We start from the raw sequence: 20,044 nt of genomic DNA, 5'->3' as shown, positions 1-20,044 counted from the left end.
TGGGCAATAGACTAGAAAGGGGATATCGGTGACCTGGGCGAGAGACTAGAAAGGGGATCTCGGTGTCCTGGGCGAGAGACTAGAAAGTGGATCTCCGTGTCATTTGCGAGAGACTCATAAGGGGATCTCGGTGTCCTGAGCGAGAGACTAGAAAGGGGATCTCCGTGTCGTTTGCGAGAGACTAGTAAAGGAATCTCCGTGTCCTGGGCGAGAGACTAGAAAGGGGATCCCGGCGTCCTGGGCGATAGACTAGAAAGGGGATCTCGGTGTCCTGGGTGAGAGACCAGAAAGGGGAACTCGGTCTCCGAGCGAGAGACTAGAAAGTTGATCTCGTTCTGGGCGAGAGACTGCAAAAGTGATCTCGGTGTCCTGGGCGAGAGACTAGAAACGGGATCTCGGTGTCCAGGGCGAGAGACTAGAAAGGGGATCTCGGTGTCCTGGACGAGAGACTAGAAAGGGGATCACGGTGCCCTGGGCGAGAGACTAGAAACGGGATCTCGGTGTCCTGGGCAATAGACTAGAAAGGGGATATCGGTGACCTGGGCGAGAGACTAGAAAGGGGATCTCGGTGTCCTGGGCGAGAGACTAGAAAGTGGATCTCCGTGTCATTTGCGAGAGACTCGTAAGGGGTTCTCGGTGTCCTGGGCGAGAGACTAGAAAGGGGATCTCCGTGTCGTTTGCGAGGGACTAGTAAAGGGATCTCCGTGTCCTGGGCGAGAGACTAGAAAGGGGATCCCGGCGTCCTGGGCGATAGACTAGAAAGGGGATCTCGGTGTCCTGGGCGAGAGACTAGAAAGGTGATCTCGTCCGGGGCGAGAGACTGCAAAAGTGATCTCGGTGTCCTGGGCGAGAGACTAGAAACGGGATTTCGGTGTCCAGGGCGAGAGACTAGAAAGGGGATCTCGGTGTCCTGGGCGAGAGACTAGAAAGGGGATCACGGTGCCCTGGGCGAGAGACTAGAAACGGGATCTCGGTGTCCTGGGCGATAGACTAGAAACGGGATCTCGCTCTCCTGGGCGAGAGACTAGAAAGGGGATCTCGGTGTCCTGGGTGAACGACTAGAAAGGGGATCTCGAAGTCCTGGGCGAGAGACTAGAAAGGGGATCTCGATGTCCTGGGCGAGAAACTAGAAAGTGGACCTCGGTGTCCGGGCGAGAGACTAGAAAGGGGATCTCAGATTCCTGGGCGAGAGTCTAGAAAGGGGATCTCGGAGTCCTGGGCGAGAGACTAGAAAGGGGATCTCGGTGTCCTGGGCGAGAGACTAGAAAGGGGATCTCGGTCTCCAGGCAAGAGACTAGAAAGGGGATCTCATTGTCCTGGGCGAGAGACTAGAAAGGGAATCTCGGAGTCCTGAGTGAGAGACTAGAAAGGGAATCTCGGAGTCCTGAGTGAGAGATTAGAAATGGGATCTCGGTGTCCTGTGCGAGAGTCTAGAAAGGGGATCTAGGTGTCCGGGCGAGAGACTAGAAAGGGGACCTCGATTTCCTGTACGAGAGAATAGAAAGGGGATCTCGGTGTCCAGGGTGAGAGACTAAAAAGGGGATTTCGGCGTCCTGGGAAAGAGACCAGAAAGGGGAAATCGGTGTCCTGGGCGAGAGACTAGAAAGGGGATCTCGGAGTCCTGGGCGAGAGACCAGAAAGGGGACCTCAGAGTCCTGGGCGAGAGAGTAGAATGGGGATCTCGGTGTCCTGGGCGAGAGACTAGAAAGGAGATCTCGGTGTCCTGGGCGAGAGACAAGAAAGGGGATCACTATGTCCTGGGCGATAGACTAGAAAGGGGATCTCGGTGTCCTGGGCGAGAGACCAGAAAGGGGAACTCGGTCTCCGAGCGTGAGCCTAGAAAGGTGATCTCGTCCTGGGCAAGAGACTGCAAAAGTGATCTCGGTGTCCTGGGCGAGAGACTAGAAACGGGATCTCGGTGTCCAGGGCGAGAGACTAGAAAGGGGATCTCGGTGTCCTGGGCGAGAGACTAGAAAGGGGATCACGGTGTCCTGGGCGAGAGACTAGAAAGGGGATCTCGGTGTCCTGGGCGATAGACTAGAAACGGGATCTCACTCTCCTGGGCGAGAGACTAGAAAGGGGATCTCGGTGTCCTGGGTGAACGACTAGAAAGGGGATCTCGAAGTCCTGGGCGAGAGACTAGAAGAGGATCTCGATGTCCTGGGCGAGTAACTAGAAAGGGGACCTCGGTGTCCGGGCGAGAGACTAGAAAGGGGATCTCAGATTCCTGGGCGAGAGACTAGAAAGGGGATCTCGGTGTCCTGGGCGAGAGACTAGAAAGGGGATCTCGGTGTCCTGGGCGAGAGACTAGAAAGGGGATCTCGGTCTCCGGGCGAGAGACTAGAAAGGGGATCTCGGTGTCCTGGGCGAGACTAGAAAGGACATCTCAGAGTCCTGGGCGAGGGAGTAGAAAGGGAATCTCGGAGTCCTGAGTGAGAGATTAGAAATGGGATCTCGGTGTCCTGTGCGAGAGTCTAGAAAGGGGATCTCGGTGTCCGGGTGAGAGACTAGAAAGGGAACCTCGGTGTCCTGGGCGAGAGACTAGAAAGGGGACCTCGATTTCCTGCACGAGAGAATAGAAAGGGGATCTCGGTGTCCAGGGTGAGAAACTAAAAAGGGGATTTCGGTGTCCTGGGAAAGAGACCAGAAAGGGGAAATCGGTGTCCTGGGCGAGAGACTAGAAAGGGGATCTCGGAGACCTGGGCGAGAGACCAGAAAGGGGACCTCGGAGTCCTGGGCGAGAGACTAGAATGGGGATCTCGGTGTCCTGGGCGAGAGACTAGAAAGGAGATCTCGGTGTCCTGGGCGAGAGACAAGAAAGGGGATCACTATGTCCTGGGCGATAGACTAGAAAGGGGATCTCGGTGTCCTGGGCGAGAGACCAGAAAGGGGAACTCGGTCTCCGAGCGTGAGCCTAGAAAGGTGATCTCGTCCTGGGCAAGAGACTGCAAAAGTGATCTCGGTGTCCTGGGCGAGAGACTAGAAACGGGATCTCGGTGTCCAGGGCGAGAGACTTGAAAGGGGATCTCGCTGTCCTGGGCGAGTAACTAGAAAGGGTCCTCGGTGTCCGGGCGAGAGACTAGAAAGGGGATCTCAGATTCCTGGGCGAGAGACTAGAAAGGGGATCTCGGTGTCCTGGGCGAGAGACTAGAAAGGGATCTCGGTGTCCTGGGCGAGAGACTAGAAAGGGGATCTCGGTCTCCGGGCGAGAGACTAGAAAGGGGATCTCGGTATCCTGGGCGAGACTAGAAAGGACATCTCAGAGTCCTGGGCGAGGGAGTAGAAAGGGAATCTCGGAGTCCTGAGTGAGAGATTAGAAATGGGATCTCGGTGTCCTGTGCGAGAGTCTAGAAAGGGGATCTCGGTGTCCGGGCGAGAGACTAGAAAGGGGACCTCGATTTCCTGCACGAGAGAATAGAAAGGGGATCTCGGTGTCCAGGGTGAGAAACTAAAAAGGGGATTTCGGTGTCCTGGGAAAGAGACCAGAAAGGGGAAATCGGTGTCCTGGGCGAGAGACTAGAAAGGGGATCTCGGAGTCCTGGGCGAGAGACCAGAAAGGGGACCTTGGAGTCCTGGCGAGAGACTAGAATGGGGATCTCGGTGTCCTGGGCGAGAGACTAGAAAGGAGATCTCGGTGTCCTGGGCGAGAGACAAGAAAGGGGATCACTATGTCCTGGGCGAGAGACTAGAAAGGGGATCTCGGCGTCCTGGGCGAGTGACTAGAAAGGTGATCTCGGTGTTCAGGGCGAGAGACTGGAAACGGGATCACGGTGTCCTGAACCAGAGACTAGAAACGGGATCTCGATCTGCGGGACGAGCGACTAGAAATGGAAAGGGGCTGTCCGGGCAAGAGATTAGAAAGGGTATCTCGGTGTCCTGGGCGAGAGACTAGAAAGGGGATCTCGGTGTCCTGGACGAGAGACTAGAAAGGGGATCTCGGTGTCCTGGGCGAGAGACTAGAAAGTGGATCACGGTGTCCTGGGCAAGAGAATAGAAAGGGGATCTCGGTGTCCTGGGCGAGAGACTAGAAAGGGGATCTCGGTGTCCTGGGCGAGAGACTAGAAAGGGATATCGGTGTCCTGGGCGAGAGACTATAAAGGGGATCTCTGTGTCCTGGGCGAGAGACTAGAAAGGGGATCTGGGTGTCCAGGGCGAGAGACTAGAAAGGGGATCTCGGTGTCCTGGGCGAGAGACTAGAAACGGGATCTCGGTGTCCTGGGCAATAGACTAGAAAGGGGATATCGGTGACCTGGGCGAGAGACTAGAAAGGGGATCTCGGTGTCCTGGGCGAGAGACTAGAAAGGGGATCTCCGTGTCGTTTGCGAGGGACAAGTAAAGGGATCTCCGTGTCCTGGGCGAGAGACTAGAAAGGGGATCCCGGCGTCCTGGGCGATAGACTAGAAAGGGGATCTCGGTGTCCTGGGCGAGAGACTAGAAAGGTGATCTCGTCCGGGGCGAGAGACTGCAAAAGTGATCTCGGTGTCCTGGGCGAGAGACTAGAAACGGGATCTCGGTGTCCAGGGCGAGAGACTAGAAAGGGGATCTCGGTGTCCTGGGCGAGAGACTAGAAAGGGGATCACGGTGCCCTGGGCGAGAGACTAGAAACGGGATCTCGGTGTCCTGGGCGATAGACTAGAAAGGGGATCTCAGATTCCTGGGCGAGAGACTAGAAAGGGGATCTCGGAGTCCTGGGCAAGAGACTAGAAAGGGGATCTCGGTGTCCTGGGCGAGAGACTAGAAAGGGGATCTCGGTGTCCTGGGCGAGAGACTAGAAAGGGGTTCTCGGTCTCCGGGCAAGAGACTAGAAAGGGGATCTCGGTGTCCTGGGCGAGACTAGAAAGGACATCTCAGAGACCTGGGTGAGGGAGAAGAAAGGGGATCTCATTGTCCTGGGCGAGAGACTAGAAAGGGAATCTCGGAGTCCTGAGTGAGAGACTAGAAAGGGAATCTCGGAGTCCTGAGTGAGAGATTAGAAATGGGATCTCGGCGTCCTGTGCGAGAGTCTAGAAAGGGGATCTAGGTGTCCGGGCGAGAGACTAGAAAGGGGACCTCGATTTCCTGCACGAGAGAATAGAAAGGGGATCTCGGTGTCCAGGGTGAGAGACTAAAAAGGGGATTTCGGCGTCCTGGGAAAGAGACCAGAAAGGGGAAATCGGTGTCCTGGGCGAGAGACTAGAAAGGGGATCTCGGAGTCCTGGGCGAGAGACCAGAAAGGGGACCTCAGAGTCCTGGGCGAGAGAGTAGAATGGGGATCTCGGTGTCCTGGGCGAGAGACTAGAAAGGAGATCTCGGTGTCCTGGGCGAGAGAGTAGAATGGGGATCTCGGTGTCCTGGGCGAGAGACTAGAAAGGAGATCTCGGTGTCCTGGGCGAGAGACAAGAAAGGGGATCACTATGTCCTGGGCGATAGACTAGAAAGGGGATCTCGGTGTCCTGGGCGAGAGACCAGAAAGGGGAACTCGGTCTCCGAGCGTGAGCCTAGAAAGGTGATCTCGTCCTGGGCAAGAGACTGCAAAAGTGATCTCGGTGTCCTGGGCGAGAGACTAGAAAGGGGATCTCCGTGTCGTTTGCGAGGGACTAGTAAAGGGATCTCCGTGTCCTGGACGAGAGACTAGAAAGGCGATCCCGGCGTCCTGGGCGATAGACTAGAAAGGGGATCTCGCTGTCCTGGGCGAGAGACTAGAAAGGTGATCTCGTCCGGGGCGAGAGACTGCAAAAGTGATCTCGGTGTCCTGGGCGAGAGACTAGAAAGGGGATCTCGGTGTCCTGGGCGAGAGACTAGAAAGGGGATCACGGTGCCCTGGGCGAGAGACTAGCAACGGGATCTCGGTGTCCTGGGCGATAGACTAGAAACGGGATCTCGCTCTCCTGGGCGAGAGACTAGAAAGGGGATCTCGGTGTCCTGGGTGAACGACTAGAAAGGGGATCTCGAAGTCCTGGGCGAGAGACTAGAAAGGGGATCTCGATGTCCTGGGCGAGAAACTAGAAAGTGGATCTCGGTGTCCGGGCGAGAGACTAGAAAGGGGATCTCAGATTCCTGGGCGAGAGACTAGAAAGGGGATCTCGGAGTCCTGGGCGAGAGACTAGAAAGGGGATCTCGGTGTCCTGGGCGAGAGACTAGAAAGGGGATCTCGGTCTCCAGGCAAGAGACTAGAAAGGGGATCTCATTGTCCTGGGCGAGAGACTAGAAAGGGAATCTCGGAGTCCTGAGTGAGAGACTAGAAAGGGAATCTCGGAGTCCTGAGTGAGAGATTAGAAATGGGATCTCGGTGTCCTGTGCGAGAGTCTAGAAAGGGGATCTAGGTGTCCGGGCGAGAGACTAGAAAGGGGACCTCGATTTCCTGCACGAGAGAATAGAAAGGGGATCTCGGTGTCCAGGGTGAGAGACTAAAAAGGGGATTTCGGCGTCCTGGGAAAGAGACCAGAAAGGGGAAATCGGTGTCCTGGGCGAGAGACTAGAAAGGGGATCTCGGAGTCCTGGGCGAGAGACCAGAAAGGGGACCTCAGAGTCCTGGGCGAGAGAGTAGAATGGGGATCTCGGTGTCCTGGGCGAGAGACTAGAAAGGAGATCTCGGTGTCCTGGGCGAGAGACAAGAAAGGGGATCACTATGTCCTGGGCGATAGACTAGAAAGGGGATCTCGGTGTCCTGGGCGAGAGACCAGAAAGGGGAACTCGGTCTCCGAGCGTGAGCCTAGAAAGGTGATCTCGTCCTGGGCAAGAGACTGCAAAAGTGATCTCGGTGTCCTGGGCGAGAGACTAGAAACGGGATCTCGGTGTCCAGGGCGAGAGACTAGAAAGGGGATCTCGGTGTCCTGGGCGAGAGACTAGAAAGGGGATCACGGTGTCCTGGGCGAGAGACTAGAAAGGGGATCTCGGTGTCCTGGGCGATAGACTAGAAACGGGATCTCACTCTCCTGGGCGAGAGACTAGAAAGGGGATCTCGGTGTCCTGGGTGAACGACTAGAAAGGGGATCTCGAAGTCCTGGGCGAGAGACTAGAAGAGGATCTCGATGTCCTGGGCGAGTAACTAGAAAGGGGACCTCGGTGTCCGGGCGAGAGACTAGAAAGGGGATCTCAGATTCCTGGGCGAGAGACTAGAAAGGGGATCTCGGTGTCCTGGGCGAGAGACTAGAAAGGGGATCTCGGTGTCCTGGGCAAGAGACTAGAAAGGGGATCTCGGTCTCCGGGCGAGAGACTAGAAAGGGGATCTCGGTGTCCTGGGCGAGACTAGAAAGGACATCTCAGAGTCCTGGGCGAGGGAGTAGAAAGGGAATCTCGGAGTCCTGAGTGAGAGATTAGAAATGGGATCTCGGTGTCCTGTGCGAGAGTCTAGAAAGGGGATCTCGGTGTCCGGGTGAGAGACTAGAAAGGGAACCTCGGTGTCCTGGGCGAGAGACTAGAAAGGGGACCTCGATTTCCTGCACGAGAGAATAGAAAGGGGATCTCGGTGTCCAGGGTGAGAAACTAAAAAGGGGATTTCGGTGTCCTGGGAAAGAGACCAGAAAGGGGAAATCGGTGTCCTGGGCGAGAGACTAGAAAGGGGATCTCGGAGTCCTGGGCGAGAGACCAGAAAGGGGACCTCGGAGTCCTGGGCGAGAGACTAGAATGGGGATCTCGGTGTCCTGGGCGAGAGACTAGAAAGGAGATCTCGGTGTCCTGGGCGAGAGACAAGAAAGGGGATCACTATGTCCTGGGCGATAGACTAGAAAGGGGATCTCGGTGTCCTGGGCGAGAGACCAGAAAGGGGAACTCGGTCTCCGAGCGTGAGCCTAGAAAGGTGATCTCGTCCTGGGCAAGAGACTGCAAAAGTGATCTCGGTGTCCTGGGCGAGAGACTAGAAACGGGATCTCGGTGTCCAGGGCGAGAGACTTGAAAGGGGATCTCGCTGTCCTGGGCGAGTAACTAGAAAGGGTCCTCGGTGTCCGGGCGAGAGACTAGAAAGGGGATCTCAGATTCCTGGGCGAGAGACTAGAAAGGGGATCTCGGTGTCCTGGGCGAGAGACTAGAAAGGGATCTCGGTGTCCTGGGCGAGAGACTAGAAAGGGGATCTCGGTCTCCGGGCGAGAGACTAGAAAGGGGATCTCAGTATCCTGGGCGAGACTAGAAAGGACATCTCAGAGTCCTGGGCGAGGGAGTAGAAAGGGAATCTCGGAGTCCTGAGTGAGAGATTAGAAATGGGATCTCGGTGTCCTGTGCGAGAGTCTAGAAAGGGGATCTCGGTGTCCGGGCGAGAGACTAGAAAGGGGACCTCGATTTCCTGCACGAGAGAATAGAAAGGGGATCTCGGTGTCCAGGGTGAGAAACTAAAAAGGGGATTTCGGTGTCCTGGGAAAGAGACCAGAAAGGGGAAATCGGTGTCCTGGGCGAGAGACTAGAAAGGGGATCTCGGAGTCCTGGGCGAGAGACCAGAAAGGGGACCTTGGAGTCCTGGCGAGAGACTAGAATGGGGATCTCGGTGTCCTGGGCGAGAGACTAGAAAGGAGATCTCGGTGTCCTGGGCGAGAGACAAGAAAGGGGATCACTATGTCCTGGGCGAGAGACTAGAAAGGGGATCTCGGCGTCCTGGGCGAGTGACTAGAAAGGTGATCTCGGTGTTCAGGGCGAGAGACTGGAAACGGGATCACGGTGTCCTGAACCAGAGACTAGAAACGGGATCTCGATCTGCGGGACGAGCGACTAGAAATGGAAAGGGGCTGTCCGGGCAAGAGATTAGAAAGGGTATCTCGGTGTCCTGGGCGAGAGACTAGAAAGGGGATCTCGGTGTCCTGGACGAGAGACTAGAAAGGGGATCTCGGTGTCCTGGGCGAGAGACTAGAAAGTGGATCACGGTGTCCTGGGCAAGAGAATAGAAAGGGGATCTCGGTGTCCTGGGCGAGAGACTAGAAAGGGGATCTCGGTGTCCTGGGCGAGAGACTAGAAAGGGATATCGGTGTCCTGGGCGAGAGACTATAAAGGGGATCTCTGTGTCCTGGGCGAGAGACTAGAAAGGGGATCTTGGTGTCCAGGGCGAGAGACTAGAAAGGGGATCTCGGTGTCCTGGGCGAGAGACTAGAAACGGGATCTCGGTGTCCTGGGCAATAGACTAGAAAGGGGATATCGGTGACCTGGGCGAGAGACTAGAAAGGGGATCTCGGTGTCCTGGGCGAGAGACTAGAAAGGGGATCTCCGTGTCGTTTGCGAGGGACTAGTAAAGGGATCTCCGTGTCCTGGGCGAGAGACTAGAAAGGGGATCCCGGCGTCCTGGGCGATAGACTAGAAAGGGGATCTCGGTGTCCTGGGCGAGAGACTAGAAAGGTGATCTCGTCCGGGGCGAGAGACTGCAAAAGTGATCTCGGTGTCCTGGGCGAGAGACTAGAAACGGGATCTCGGTGTCCAGGGCGAGAGACTAGAAAGGGGATCTCGGTGTCCTGGGCGAGAGACTAGAAAGGGGATCACGGTGCCCTGGGCGAGAGACTAGAAACGGGATCTCGGTGTCCTGGGCGATAGACTAGAAAGGGGATCTCAGATTCCTGGGCGAGAGACTAGAAAGGGGATCTCGGAGTCCTGGGCAAGAGACTAGAAAGGGGATCTCGGTGTCCTGGGCGAGAGACTAGAAAGGGGATCTCGGTGTCCTGGGCGAGAGACTAGAAAGGGGATCTCGGTCTCCGGGCAAGAGACTAGAAAGGGGATCTCGGTGTCCTGGGCGAGACTAGAAAGGACATCTCAGAGACCTGGGTGAGGGAGAAGAAAGGGGATCTCATTGTCCTGGGCGAGAGACTAGAAAGGGAATCTCGGAGTCCTGAGTGAGAGACTAGAAAGGGAATCTCGGAGTCCTGAGTGAGAGATTAGAAATGGGATCTCGGCGTCCTGTGCGAGAGTCTAGAAAGGGGATCTAGGTGTCCGGGCGAGAGACTAGAAAGGGGACCTCGATTTCCTGCACGAGAGAATAGAAAGGGGATCTCGGTGTCCAGGGTGAGAGACTAAAAAGGGGATTTCGGCGTCCTGGGAAAGAGACCAGAAAGGGGAAATCGGTGTCCTGGGCGAGAGACTAGAAAGGGGATCTCGGAGTCCTGGGCGAGAGACCAGAAAGGGGACCTCAGAGTCCTGGGCGAGAGAGTAGAATGGGGATCTCGGTGTCCTGGGCGAGAGACTAGAAAGGAGATCTCGGTGTCCTGGGCGAGAGACAAGAAAGGGGATCACTATGTCCTGGGCGATAGACTAGAAAGGGGATCTCGGTGTCCTGGGCGAGAGACCAGAAAGGGGAACTCGGTCTCCGAGCGTGAGCCTAGAAAGGTGATCTCGTCCTGGGCAAGAGACTGCAAAAGTGATCTCGGTGTCCTGGGCGAGAGACTAGAAACGGGATCTCGGTGTCCAGGGCGAGAGACTAGAAAGGGGATCTCGGTGTCCTGGGCGAGAGACTAGAAAGGGGATCACGGTGTCCTGGGCGAGAGACTAGAAAGGGGATCTCGGTGTCCTGGGCGATAGACTAGAAACGGGATCTCACTCTCCTGGGCGAGAGACTAGAAAGGGGATCTCGGTGTCCTGGGTGAACGACTAGAAAGGGGATCTCGAAGTCCTGGGCGAGAGACTAGAAGAGGATCTCGATGTCCTGGGCGAGTAACTAGAAAGGGGACCTCGGTGTCCGGGCGAGAGACTAGAAAGGGGATCTCAGATTCCTGGGCGAGAGACTAGAAAGGGGATCTCGGTGTCCTGGGCGAGAGACTAGAAAGGGGATCTCGGTGTCCTGGGCGAGAGACTAGAAAGGGGATCTCGGTCTCCGGGCGAGAGACTAGAAAGGGGATCTCGGTGTCCTGGGCGAGACTAGAAAGGACATCTCAGAGACCTGGGCGAGGGAGTAGAAAGGGAATCTCGGAGTCCTGAGTGAGAGATTAGAAATGGGATCTCGGTGTCCTGTGCGAGAGTCTAGAAAGGGGATCTCGGTGTCCGGGTGAGAGACTAGAAAGGGAACCTCGGTGTCCTGGGCGAGAGACTAGAAAGGGGACCTCGATTTCCTGCACGAGAGAATAGAAAGGGGATCTCGGTGTCCAGGGTGAGAAACTAAAAAGGGGATTTCGGTGTCCTGGGAAAGAGACCAGAAAGGGGAAATCGGTGTCCTGGGCGAGAGACTAGAAAGGGGATCTCGGAGTCCTGGGCGAGAGACGAGAATGGGGATCTCAGTGTCCTGGGCGAGAGACTAGAAAGGAGATCTCGGTGTCCTGGGCGAGAGACAAGAAAGGGGATCACTCAGTCCTGGGCGATAGACTAGAAAGGGGATCTCGGTGTCCTGGGCGAGAGACCAGAAAGGGGAACTCGGTCTCCGAGCGTGAGCCTAGAAAGGTGATCTCGTCCTGGGCAAGAGACTGCAAAAGTGATCTCGGTGCCCTGGGCGAGAGACTAGAAACGGGATCTCGGTGTCCAGGGCGAGAGACTTGAAAGGGGATCTCGCTGTCCTGGGCGAGTAACTAGAAAGGGTCCTCGGTGTCCGGGCGAGAGACTAGAAAGGGGATCTCAGATTCCTGGGCGAGAGACTAGAAAGGGGATCTCGGTGTCCTGGGCGAGAGACTAGAAAGGGATCTCGGTGTCCTGGGCGAGAGACTAGAAAGGGGATCTCGGAGTCCTGGGCGAGAGACTAGAAAGGGGATCTCGGTGTCCTGGGCGAGAGACTAGAAAGGGGATCTCGGTCTCCAGGCAAGAGACTAGAAAGGGGATCTCATTGTCCTGGGCGAGAGACTAGAAAGGGAATCTCGGAGTCCTGAGTGAGAGACTAGAAAGGGAATCTCGGAGTCCTGAGTGAGAGATTAGAAATGGGATCTCGGTGTCCTGTGCGAGAGTCTAGAAAGGGGATCTAGGTGTCCGGGCGAGAGACTAGAAAGGGGACCTCGATTTCCTGCACGAGAGAATAGAAAGGGGATCTCGGTGTCCAGGGTGAGAGACTAAAAAGGGGATTTCGGCGTCCTGGGAAAGAGACCAGAAAGGGGAAATCGGTGTCCTGGGCGAGAGACTAGAAAGGGGATCTCGGAGTCCTGGGCGAGAGACCAGAAAGGGGACCTCAGAGTCCTGGGCGAGAGAGTAGAATGGGGATCTCGGTGTCCTGGGCGAGAGACTAGAAAGGAGATCTCGGTGTCCTGGGCGAGAGACTAGAAAGGGGATCACTATGTCCTGGGCGATAGACTAGAAAGGGGATCTCGGTGTCCTGGGCGAGAGACCAGAAAGGGGAACTCGGTCTCCGAGCGTGAGCCTAGAAAGGTGATCTCGTCCTGGGCAAGAGACTGCAAAAGTGATCTCGGTGTCCTGGGCGAGAGACTAGAAACGGGATCTCGGTGTCCAGGGCGAGAGACTAGAAAGGGGATCTCGGTGTCCTGGGCGAGAGACTAGAAAGGGGATCACGGTGTCCTGGGCGAGAGACTAGAAAGGGGATCTCGGTGTCCTGGGCGATAGACTAGAAACGGGATCTCACTCTCCTGGGCGAGAGACTAGAAAGGGGATCTCGGTGTCCTGGGTGAACGACTAGAAAGGGGATCTCGAAGTCCTGGGCGAGAGACTAGAAGAGGATCTCGATGTCCTGGGCGAGTAACTAGAAAGGGGACCTCGGTGTCCGGGCGAGAGACTAGAAAGGGGATCTCAGATTCCTGGGCGAGAGACTAGAAAGGGGATCTCGGTGTCCTGGGCGAGAGACGAGAAAGGGGATCTCGGTGTCCTGGGCGAGAGACTAGAAAGGGGATCTCGGTCTCCGGGCGAGAGACTAGAAAGGGGATCTCGGTGTCCTGGGCGAGACTAGAAAGGACATCTCAGAGTCCTGGGCGAGGGAGTAGAAAGGGAATCTCGGAGTCCTGAGTGAGAGATTAGAAATGGGATCTCGGTGTCCTGTGCGAGAGACTAGAAAGGAGATCTCGGTGTCCTGGGCGAGAGACAAGAAAGGGGATCACTATGTCCTGGGCGAGAGACTAGAAAGGGGATCTCGGCGTCCTGGGCGAGTGACTAGAAAGGTGATCTCGGTGTTCAGGGCGAGAGACTGGAAACGGGATCACGGTGTCCTGAACCAGAGACTAGAAACGGGATCTCGATCTGCGGGACGAGCGACTAGAAATGGAAAGGGGCTGTCCGGGCAAGAGATTAGAAAGGGTATCTCGGTGTCCTGGGCGAGAGACTAGAAAGGGGATCTCGGTGTCCTGGACGAGAGACTAGAAAGGGGATCTCGGTGTCCTGGGCGAGAGACTAGAAAGTGGATCTCCGTGTCATTTGCGAGAGACTCGTAAGGGGTTCTCGGTGTCCTGGGCGAGAGACTAGAAAGGGGATCTCCGTGTCGTTTGCGAGGGACTAGTAAAGGGATCTCCGTGTCCTGTGCGAGAGACTAGAAAGGGGATCCCGGCGTCCTGGGCGATAGACTAGAAAGGGGATCTCGGTGTCCTGGGCGAGAGACTAGAAAGGTGATCTCGTCCGGGGCGAGAGACTGCAAAAGTGATCTCGGTGTCCTGGGCGAGAGACTAGAAACGGGATCTCGGTGTCCAGGGCGAGAGACTAGAAAGGGGATCTCGGTGTCCTGGGCGAGAGACTAGAAAGGGGATCACGGTGCCCTGGGCGAGAGACTAGAAACGGGATCTCGGTGTCCTGGGCGATAGACTAGAAACGGGATCTCGCTCTCCTGGGCGAGAGACTAGAAAGGGGATCTCGGTGTCCTGGGTGAACGACTAGAAAGGGGATCTTGAAGTCCTGGGCGAGAGACTAGAAAGGGGATCTCGATGTCCTGGGCGAGAAACTAGAAAGTGGACCTCGGTGTCCGGGCGAGAGACTAGAAAGGGGATCTCAGATTCCTGGGCGAGAGACTAGAAAGGGGATCTCGGAGTCCTGGGCGAGAGACTAGAAAGGGGATCTCGGTGTCCTGGGCGAGAGACTAGAAAGGGGATCTCGGTGTCCTGGGCGAGAGACTAGAAAGGGGATCTCGGTCTCCGGGCAAGAGACTAGAAAGGGGATCTCGGTGTCCTGGGCGAGACTAGAAATGACATCTCAGAGACCTGGGTGAGGGAGAAGAAAGGGGATCTCATTGTCCTGGGCGAGAGACTAGAAAGGGAATCTCGGAGTCCTGAGTGAGAGACTAGAAAGGGAATCTCGGAGTCCTGAGTGAGAGATTAGAAATGGGATCTCGGTGTCCTGTGCGAGAGTCTAGAAAGGGGATCTAGGTGTCCGGGCGAGAGACTAGAAAGGGGACCTCGATTTCCTGCACGAGAGAATAGAAAGGGGATCTCGGTGTCCAGGGTGAGAGACTAAAAAGGGGATTTCGGCGTCCTGGGAAAGAGACCAGAAAGGGGAAATCGGTGTCCTGGGCGAGAGACTAGAAAGGGGATCTCGGAGTCCTGGGCGAGAGACCAGAAAGGGGACCTCAGAGTCCTGGGCGAGAGAGTAGAATGGGGATCTCGGTGTCCTGGGCGAGAGACTAGAAAGGAGATCTCGGTGTCCTGGGCGAGAGACAAGAAAGGGGATCACTATGTCCTGGGCGATAGACTAGAAAGGGGATCTCGGTGTCCTGGGCGAGAGACCAGAAAGGGGAACTCGGTCTCCGAGCGTGAGCCTAGAACGGTGATCTCGTCCTGGGCAAGAGACTGCAAAAGTGATCTCGGTGTCCTGGGCGAGAGACTAGAAACGGGATCTCGGTGTCCAGGGCGAGAGACTAGAAAGGGGATCTCGGTGTCCTGGTCGAGAGACTAGAAAGGGGATCACGGTGTCCTGGGCGAGAGACTAGAAAGGGGATCTCGGTGTCCTGGGCGATAGACTAGAAACGGGATCTCACTCTCCTGGGCGAGAGACTAGAAAGGGGATCTCGGTGTCCTGGGTGAACGACTAGAAAGGGGATCTCGAAGTCCTGGGCGAGAGACTAGAAGAGGATCTCGATGTCCTGGGCGAGTAACTAGAAAGGGGACCTCGGTGTCCGGGCGAGAGACTAGAAAGGGGATCTCAGATTCCTGGGCGAGAGACTAGAAAGGGGATCTCGGTGTACTGGGCGAGAGACTAGAAAGGGGATCTCGGTGTCCTGGGCAAGAGACTAGAAAGGGGATCTCGGTCTCCGGGCGAGAGACTAGAAAGGGGATCTCGGTGTCCTGGGCGAGACTAGAAAGGACATCTCAGAGTCCTGGGCGAGGGAGTAGAAAGGGAATCTCGGAGTCCTGAGTGAGAGATTAGAAATGGGATCTCGGTGTCCTGTGCGAGAGTCTAGAAAGGGGATCTTGGTGTCCGGGTGAGAGACTAGAAAGGGAACCTCGGTGTCCTGGGCGAGAGACTAGAAAGGGGACCTCGATTTCCTGCACGAGAGAATAGAAAGGGGATCTCGGTGTCCAGGGTGAGAAACTAAAAAGGGGATTTCGGTGTCCTGGGAAAGAGACCAGAAAGGGGAAATCGGTGTCCTGGGCGAGAGACTAGAAAGGGGATCTCGGAGTCCTGGGCGAGAGACCAGAAAGGGGACCTCGGAGTCCTGGGCGAGAGACTAGAATGGGGATCTCGGTGTCCTGGGCGAGAGACTAGAAAGGAGATCTCGGTGTCCTGGGCGAGAGACAAGAAAGGGGATCACTATGTCCTGGGCGATAGACTAGAAAGGGGATCTCGGTGTCCTGGGCGAGAGACCAGAAAGGGGAACTCGGTCTCCGAGCGTGAGCCTAGAAAGGTGATCTCGTCCTGGGCAAGAGACTGCAAAAGTGATCTCGGTGTCCTGGGCGAGAGACTAGAAACGGGATCTCGGTGTCCAGGGCGAGAGACTAGAAAGGGGATCTCGCTGTCCTGGGCGAGAGACTAGAAAGGGGATCACGGTGTCCTGGGCGAGATACTAGAAAGTGGATCTCGGTGTCCTGGGTGAACGACTAGAAAGGGGATCTCGAAGTCCTGGGCGAGAGACTAGAAAGGGGATCTCGATGTCCTGGGCGAGAAACTAGAAAGTGGACCTCGGTGTCCGGGCGAGAGACTAGAAAGGGGATCTCAGATTCCTGGGCGAGAGACTAGAAAGGGGATCTCGGAGTCCTGGGCGAGAGACTAGAAAGGGGATCTCGGTGTCCTGGGCGAGAGACTAGAAAGGGGATCTCGGTCTCCGGGCAAGAGACTAGAAAGGGGATCTCATTGTCCTGGGCGAGAGACTAGAAAGGGAATCTCGGAGTCCTGAGTGAGAGACTAGAAAGGGAATCTCGGAGTCCTGAGTGAGAGATTAGAAATGGGATCTCGGTGTCCTGTGCGAGAGTCTAGAAAGGGGATCTAGGTGTCCGGGCGAGAGACTAGAAAGGGGACCTCGATTTCCTGCACGAGAGAATAGAAAGGGGATCTCGGTGTCCAGGGTGAGAGACTAAAAAGGGGATTTCGGCGTCCTGGGAAAGAGACCAGAAAGGGGAAATCGGTGTCCTGGGTGAGAGACTAGAAAGGGGATCTCGGAGTCCTGGGCGAGAGACCAGTAAGGGGACCTCAGAGTCCTGGGCGAGAGAGTAGAATGGGGATCTCGGTGTCCTGGGCGAGAGACTAGAAAGGAGAACTCGGTGTCCTGGGCGAGAGACAAGAAAGGGGATCACTCTGTCCTGGGCGAGAGACTAGAAAGGGGATCTCGGTGTCCTGGGCGAGAGACCAGAAAGGGGAACTCGGTCTCCGAGCGTGAGCCTAGAAAGGTGATCTCGTCCTGGGCAAGAGACTGCAAAAGTGATCTCGGTGTCCTGGGCGAGAGACTAGAAACGGGATCTCGGTGTCCAGGGCGAGAGACTAGAAAGGGGATCTCGGTGTCCTGGTCGAGAGACTAGAAAGGGGATCACGGTGTCCTGGGCGAGAGACTAGAAAGGGGATCTCGGTGTCCTGGGCGATAGACTAGAAACGGGATCTCACTCTCCTGGGCGAGAGACTAGAAAGGGGATCTCGGTGTCCTGGGTGAACGACTAGAAAGGGGATCTCGAAGTCCTGGGCGAGAGACTAGAAGAGGATCTCGATGTCCTGGGCGAGTAACTAGAAAGGGGACCTCGGTGTCCGGGCGAGAGACTAGAAAGGGGATCTCAGATTCCTGGGCGAGAGACTAGAAAGGGGATCTCGGTGTACTGGGCGAGAGACTAGAAAGGGGATCTCGGTGTCCTGGGCAAGAGACTAGAAAGGGGATCTCGGTCTCCGGGCGAGAGACTAGAAAGGGGATCTCGGTGTCCTGGGCGAGACTAGAAAGGACATCTCAGAGTCCTGGGCGAGGGAGTAGAAAGGGAATCTCGGAGTCCTGAGTGAGAGATTAGAAATGGGATCTCGGTGTCCTGTGCGAGAGTCTAGAAAGGGGATCTTGGTGTCCGGGTGAGAGACTAGAAAGGGAACCTCGGTGTCCTGGGCGAGAGACTAGAAAGGGGACCTCGATTTCCTGCACGAGAGAATAGAAAGGGGATCTCGGTGTCCAGGGTGAGAAACTAAAAAGGGGATTTCGGTGTCCTGGGAAAGAGACCAGAAAGGGGAAATCGGTGTCCTGGGCGAGAGACTAGAAAGGGGATCTCGGAGTCCTGGGCGAGAGACCAGAAAGGGGACCTCGGAGTCCTGGGCGAGAGACTAGAATGGGGATCTCGGTGTCCTGGGCGAGAGACTAGAAAGGAGATCTCGGTGTCCTGGGCGAGAGACAAGAAAGGGGATCACTATGTCCTGGGCGATAGACTAGAAAGGGGATCTCGGTGTCCTGGGCGAGAGACCAGAAAGGGGAACTCGGTCTCCGAGCGTGAGCCTAGAAAGGTGATCTCGTCCTGGGCAAGAGACTGCAAAAGTGATCTCGGTGTCCTGGGCGAGAGACTAGAAACGGGATCTCGGTGTCCAGGGCGAGAGACTAGAAAGGGGATCTCGCTGTCCTGGGCGAGAGACTAGAAAGGGGATCACGGTGTCCTGGGCGAGATACTAGAAAGTGGATCTCGGTGTCCTGGGTGAACGACTAGAAAGGGGATCTCGAAGTCCTGGGCGAGAGACTAGAAAGGGGATCTCGATGTCCTGGGCGAGAAACTAGAAAGTGGACCTCGGTGTCCGGGCGAGAGACTAGAAAGGGGATCTCAGATTCCTGGGCGAGAGACTAGAAAGGGGATCTCGGAGTCCTGGGCGAGAGACTAGAAAGGGGATCTCGGTGTCCTGGGCGAGAGACTAGAAAGGGGATCTCGGTCTCCGGGCAAGAGACTAGAAAGGGGATCTCATTGTCCTGGGCGAGAGACTAGAAAGGGAATCTCGGAGTCCTGAGTGAGAGACTAGAAAGGGAATCTCGGAGTCCTGAGTGAGAGATTAGAAATGGGATCTCGGTGTCCTGTGCGAGAGTCTAGAAAGGGGATCTAGGTGTCCGGGCGAGAGACTAGAAAGGGGACCTCGATTTCCTGCACGAGAGAATAGAAAGGGGATCTCGGTGTCCAGGGTGAGAGACTAAAAAGGGGATTTCGGCGTCCTGGGAAAGAGACCAGAAAGGGGAAATCGGTGTCCTGGGTGAGAGACTAGAAAGGGGATCTCGGAGTCCTGGGCGAGAGACCAGTAAGGGGACCTCAGAGTCCTGGGCGAGAGAGTAGAATGGGGATCTCGGTGTCCTGGGCGAGAGACTAGAAAGGAGATCTCGGTGTCCTGGGCGAGAGACAAGAAAGGGGATCACTATGTCCTGGGCGATAGACTAGAAAGGGGATCTCGGTGTCCTGGGCGAGAGACCAGAAAGGGGAACTCGGTCTCCGAGCGTGAGCCTAGAAAGGTGATCTCGTCCTGGGCAAGAGACTGCAAAAGTGATCTCGGTGTCCTGGGCGAGAGACTAGAAACGGGATCTCGGTGTCCAGGGCGAGAGACTAGAAAGGGGATCTCGGTGTCCTGGGCGAGAGACTAGAAAGGGGATCACGGTGTCCTGGGCGAGAGACTAGAAAGGGGATCTCGGTGTCCTGGGCGATAGACTAGAAACGGGATCTCACTCTCCTGGGCGAGAGACTAGAAAGGGGATCTCGGTGTCCTGGGTGAACGACTAGAAAGGGGATCTCGAAGTCCTGGGCGAGAGACTAGAAGAGGATCTCGATGTCCTGGGCGAGTAACTAGAAAGGGGACCTCGGTGTCCGGGCGAGAGACTAGAAAGGGGATCTCAGATTCCTGGGCGAGAGACTAGAAAGGGGATCTCGGTGTCCTGGGCGAGAGACTAGAAAGGGGATCTCGGTGTCCTGGGCGAGAGATTAGAAAGGGGATCTCGGTCTCCGGGCGAGAGACTAGAAAGGGGATCTCGGTGTCCTGGGCGAGACTAGAAAGGACATCTCAGAGTCCTGGGCGAGGGAGTAGAAAGGGAATCTCGGAGTCCTGAGTGAGAGATTAGAAATGGGATCTCGGTGTCCTGTGCGAGAGTCTAGAAAGGGGATCTCGGTGTCCGGGCGAGAGACTAGAAAGGGGACCTCGATTTCCTGCACGAGAGAATAGAAAGGGGATCTCGGTGTCCAGGGTGAGAAACTAAAAAGGGGATTTCGGTGTCCTGGGAAAGAGACCAGAAAGGGGAAATCGGTGTCCTGTGCGAGAGACTAGAAAGGAGATCTCGGTGTCCTGGGCGAGAGACAAGAAAGGGGATCACTATGTCCTGGGCGAGAGACTAGAAAGGGGATCTCGGCGTCCTGGGCGAGTGACTAGAAAGGTGATCTCGGTGTTCAGGGCGAGAGACTGGAAACGGGATCACGGTGTCCTGAACCAGAGACTAGAAACGGGATCTCGATCTGCGGGACGAGCGACTAGAAATGGAAAGGGGCTGTCCGGGCAAGAGATTAGAAAGGGTATCTCGGTGTCCTGGGCGAGAGACTAGAAAGGGGATCTCGGTGTCCTGGACGAGAGACTAGAAAGGGGATCTCGGTGTCCTGGGCGAGAGACTAGAAAGTGGATCTCCGTGTCATTTGCGAGAGACTCGTAAGGGGTTCTCGGTGTCCTGGGCGAGAGACTAGAAAGGGGATCTCCGTGTCGTTTGCGAGGGACTAGTAAAGGGATCTCCGTGTCCTGGGCGAGAGACTAGAAAGGGGATCCCGGCGTCCTGGGCGATAGACTAGAAAGGGGATCTCGGTGTCCTGGGCGAGAGACTAGAAAGGTGATCTCGTCCGGGGCGAGAGACTGC

Source organism: Carcharodon carcharias (genome assembly GCF_017639515.1).
Source record: "Carcharodon carcharias isolate sCarCar2 chromosome 40 unlocalized genomic scaffold, sCarCar2.pri SUPER_40_unloc_6, whole genome shotgun sequence".
Lineage (NCBI taxonomy): Eukaryota > Metazoa > Chordata > Chondrichthyes > Lamniformes > Lamnidae > Carcharodon > Carcharodon carcharias.
This window is presented reverse-complemented; position numbering follows the sequence as displayed.